Source organism: Galeopterus variegatus, unplaced genomic scaffold (genome assembly GCF_000696425.1).
Source record: "Galeopterus variegatus unplaced genomic scaffold, G_variegatus-3.0.2 Scaffold4710, whole genome shotgun sequence".
Taxonomy (NCBI): Eukaryota; Metazoa; Chordata; class Mammalia; order Dermoptera; family Cynocephalidae; genus Galeopterus; species Galeopterus variegatus.
Genome location: NW_007730821.1, coordinates 1,437 through 6,605, shown reverse-complemented (window position 1 = coordinate 6,605; position 5,169 = coordinate 1,437).

Genomic DNA, 5,169 nt, shown 5'->3' with positions numbered 1-5,169 from the left:
TAAAGGTGAAAGAATCAATTCACACATATACATACACACACACAAAAAAAAAAAACCAAACAAACAAAGAAACAAACAAAGAAAAAAAAAACAAAAAACCGGGAGGGGGGGAGAGGAAGATATAACAACCACAATTTTTTTTGAAGTTCTTACAACAAGAAAATGGAGGGGACACACTTGGGTGGGAGGGGGGAGAGGGAGGAGGGAGGGAGGTTTCGGTGATGGGACATAATAATCAACTACATTGTATATTGACAAAATAAAAAAAAAAAAAACCCTGTAAGGTTGGCTCTATCCATCATTTCCATTTTACCAACGAGTGAACTGAAGGTCAGACATTTGAGATAATGTCTAGCCACACTGTGACTGAGCCACAGAGCTGGTATTCAAACACAGGAGTCCAACTCCATGACCAATTCTCCTAATTAGGGTGGGTATGTCTTTAACAGAAAACACTTAAGAGATGCGTCCTTATGCTTGGAGTCTTGGCAGGCAACAGCACCTAGCCAGAATTTAATGCTACTCTTTGGTTTTCATTGAATTTATTTGTACTTGAAATGATATTGGTTTTCTATTTACAGTAGTGATAAAAACTTCCTCCAAAAGTAAATGTCTTTGTGTAAAAAAAAAGTGTTTCTATCTAAAGAAAAACCATTAAGTAATTATAAATGTGGTGTGGATGTGACAAAAAATAGTGATGGTGGCATGGAATGCTCCACATCTTCCATCGAGGCTAAGACATGGGGGTGTTTGTTGGTTATAAAGGCTTATTTGCTAGGGCGAAGGGCATACAGGTGACCCTTCTGAGCACTTAGAGGGTGAAATCTGTGTTTGCGTGAACTTAGAGACTGCTGTGGCAGAGCTGAGAGCTGGCATGCATTGATGGAAGCCAATAGGGATATTTCTCTGGAACATCTTGGAAGGAGGAGACTTGATTGTGGCTAAGCAGGGCAAATTTTAAGTCTTATACTGGGAAACACCTCTATAACTCCTTTAATGAGAATTGAGATGAAACCTTCACTGTGTGCCAGACACTTTCTGTTCACCACCTCACTTAATCCTCACAACTACTCCTGGACACATATGGTCCCATTTTACAGATGAGGACACTGAGGCTCTGAAAAGGTAAGTTACTTGTCTAAGGTCACACATTTATGATTGATGGAGTCAGGACTTACATGCAGGGTGTCTGACTTCGGAGACCCTGCTCTTAACTTCTACATGATAGTTATTCATTAGAGCTGTTTATACATGTTCTATTTCTTCTCTTTGCATCTCAATTTTCTGATGGATCTCATAAGAGTCATCAATTTACAGTTTGCACATTTTCTTTCTTGTTGTCTGGACAGGAGTGATGGCTTCCCTGCTGTTTACATGCTGGACTGAAAACTGGAAATCTCTCCTCCATTTTTGAAACGTATTTTCAAAGGGTATAGAATTTTGAGTTGACAACCTTATTATTATCATTTTTTTCTTTTAGCACTTTAAAAATCTCACTCCATTTTCTTCTGGATTGCCTAGTTTCTGATTAGAAGTCTCCTATAGTGCTTATTGTTGGTTCCCTGTATGTAATGTGTCATTTTTCTCTGGTTGTCTTCAAGATTTTCTCATTATCTCTCCTCTTTTGGGACCATCATTGGATCGAACTTCCCTCCTCCCACTGAATGTTGATAGAGCCAAGTAACCTTGTTTTGGCCAATGGAATATAAGGAGTAGGTTTAAGATTTGGTGCACGATTTGCTGTATTCTTTCTCCTAATGCTGTGACAAGTGGCAACAACGTTTTAAGAGGGTGGTCACTCTGTAGGTCTGGTCCCTCTGTGAGGACAGTATGGACCAGAACCCCCAGCTGACCCACCATGAACATGTAGCATGTGGTAAATAAATTTTTGTGCTTATTACGACTTGGGGGCTTTGTTATTATAGCACAACCCAGCCTATCCTAACCCAGTCTGATAGACTAGCCACCCTCCTTCAGATAGAAATGAACATGATGGCTAATGGGACAGGGAGCAGCAATAAAAAGTTCTTGCTTGTAAACCCAACTCGCTGACAACCACAAAGATATAGAGGGAGCAAGAAAGAAGGGATAGAACAAAAGAAAAAAAAAAAAAACAAACTCAACCAGCCCTACAGAAATCTCACAGCCCCCTCCCTCATTTTGCAAACAGCAATAGCACTGCTAGATAATTAAGATGCACATGCCACCTGACATTAAGCAGCCTTTTGTGAACTGTTAATTAAGATGTAATCAGTCACATATTTTATTCTTACTGAATTAGAAGATTAGTGTTAATTTCTGGCAGGGTTCCCTTACTCCCTGTTGAAGGAAATCAATGTATCTGAACATAATTTAACAAGAAGAAGCTGGTACCACAGTGAAAACAGGCTAGGGAGACATTAACTTGACATTTTAGGTAATTCAGTAAGTCCAGCAAAAGAGGAGTGATTGACAAAGTCATTATTTCTTCCACTAAGGGTAGAAAGCACAGTTCTGATGATGAATTAAAATTTTTGTAGTGAAAGAGCACAGTGAGAATTAAGAGTAGGGGGGATGAAGTGCCCACTCACCTCGTATATGGCTTCTAGACAAGGATCATCCATCGTGGAATTTACATTCCTGGCTTGGAATGAGGGAGGCGACCACAACAGAGCACAGTTGGGCAAGTGTGGGCCGGTACAGATGGGATGCTTATTTGCAAGGCCTTTTCAGGTCAGACCTGGTGAGAGCTGCTGTTTGCAGAAGGCCTGCCTGGTTGGGAATACAGCAGACACTTAATAAATGTATTTTGAATGGGTAAGAATATTAGATGTCCCCCAACTAAGATTTGTAAACTCTGCAGAAATGTCCTTGAATGTATCACACAGTCTCAATGCATTGAAACCTTTTCTTAAGCCCATTAAAAATGTGGGATTAGTTAATGGTCAATAGTTATTTATTGGCAAACATATTAGGGTGTTATCTGTTTATGAGGATGATATTGACAGACTATGGAAATGTGGGTGGGGGTGGGTGGGCAGGCTGGTCTCTGGCCCTAGGTGGCGTCTGAGAGGGAGGCAGGTGGTCTCTCAGGTGTCCGGGTGGAACAAAGGGGGAAGGTGGTGGACCAGGTGAAGCATCTGATCTGACATCATCAAGCCCAAAGGTAATGACAGAGTGAGGCCAGGAAAGACCAAATCATTGGGTACAGGACAGAGGATGGGAATGAATTCAGGAGATATTTCTTCTGATGTTAAAGTGTAGAGAGAGTTCCAGTTAGACAGAAAGAATACTTTCTGGTGCTCTAGGGTGACAAAAGCTGATAATATTGTATATTTCAAGATAGCCAGAAAAGTGGATCTTGAATGTTAGAACCACAAAGAAATGATAAATATTTTGGTGATAGACATGTCGCTCAGTATTCTGATTGGATCATTATACAATGTACTCATGTATTGAAACAAACTGTATCCCATAAATGTGTACAATGAAAAAAAATGGCTTTAGCATAATGTAAATAAAAAAATAAAAAATAAAAATGAAAAAATAAAATAAAAACAATGTAGAGGGAGGGGGTGTTAGAGGGTGCTTGGGCCTTGCCTGTTTGCTGGAAGCTGACTCAGTTAGTCTTGGGTTTATAGAACAGGGTGGCTTCCTGCCCAACCCCTGTACTTGCCTCGACCTGTACTTCTCTCTCCTCTCCTCCTCTCTGACCCCTCTCTTCTGCCTTTCTTTCTACTCTTTCTCCCACCATTAGTTTGTCCTTTATTCCCTTTCTCCCATCCCTCCCTCACTCCTTCCCTTCCTCCCACACTATTTATGGAGAATTTACAATAGTGCAGTATCTCTATTGGCAAAGCAGGAAGACTCAGACTTTGTCTTGTGAGTCCAGTCTATGGAAGAGACACACAACAGACAGTTATAGAGTGTCACAAACAAACAATACAGGAAGGATTAGTACCCCAGACTCAGGGGTGGAGGATGTCAGGAGAGGATCTAGCTAAGGTCTGAATCAGGTGGGGGTGCTTAAGAGCCCATGTGGACCACAGAGTGCAGGTGGTGGAGGGACCTCAGAGGGTAGAAACAAGCCTGGAGCAGTGACAGACCAGCTTACCTGAGCCCATTTGGTTTCTTTTCTTTCCTTCCTTCCTTTTCTTTACTTTTCTTCCTTCCTTCTTTCCTTTTTATTTATTTGTTTATTTTTTAGCTCCCACTTATGAATGAAGACATATGGTACTTCTCTTTCTGTGCCTGGCTTATTTCACTTAACATAATTTTCTCCAAGTTCATCCATGTTACTGCAAATGGCAGAATTTCAGTCTTTTTATGGCAGGGTAGTATTCCTTTGTGTATATAGACTACATTTTCTTTATTCGGTCATCTGGAATTGCTGGATTGTATGGCAGTTCTACCTGTAATTTTTGAGAAAACTCCATACTGTTTTCCATACAGGCTGCACCAACTTGCAGTCCCAACAACGGTGTAGGAGGGTTCCATTTTCTCTGCATCCTCACCAGCATTTGATATTCTCTGTCTTTTTGATAATGGCCAGTCTAACTGGAGTGAAATGATATCTGCTGAATGATGTTGAGCATTTTTTCATGTGTCTGTTGACCATTCGTATATCTTCCTTTGAGAAATGCATAATCAGCTCATTTGCCCATTTTTAATTGTTTTTTTTTTTTTACTGTTAAGTTGAGCTCCTTACATATTCTGGATATTAATCCTTTATCAGACACATAGCTTGCAAATATTTTCTCCCACTCTATTGGTTGTCTTTTCGCTCTGTTAATTCTTTCTTTTGCTGTGCAGAAGCGTTTTAGTTTGATAGAATCCCATTTGTTTTTTTTTATTTTGTTGCCTGTGATTTTGGCATGTTATTCATAAAGTCTTTGCCCAGTCCTACTTCCTGAAAGGTTTTTGTTTTCTTTTAGGAGTTTTATTTTTATTTTTTCGTTAAATTTTTATTTTGTCAATATACAATGTATATGATTACTATGGCCCATCACCGACACCTCCCTCCCTCCTCCCTCTCCCCCCTCCCACCCAACAATGTCCTTTCCATTTGCTTGTTGTAACAACTTCAAAAATGTATAGTTGTTATATCTTCTCTCCCCCCCCCAGGCTTATTTGTGAGTGTGTATGTGGGTGAATTAATTTGTTTATTTTTTAGCTCCCACCAATGAGTGA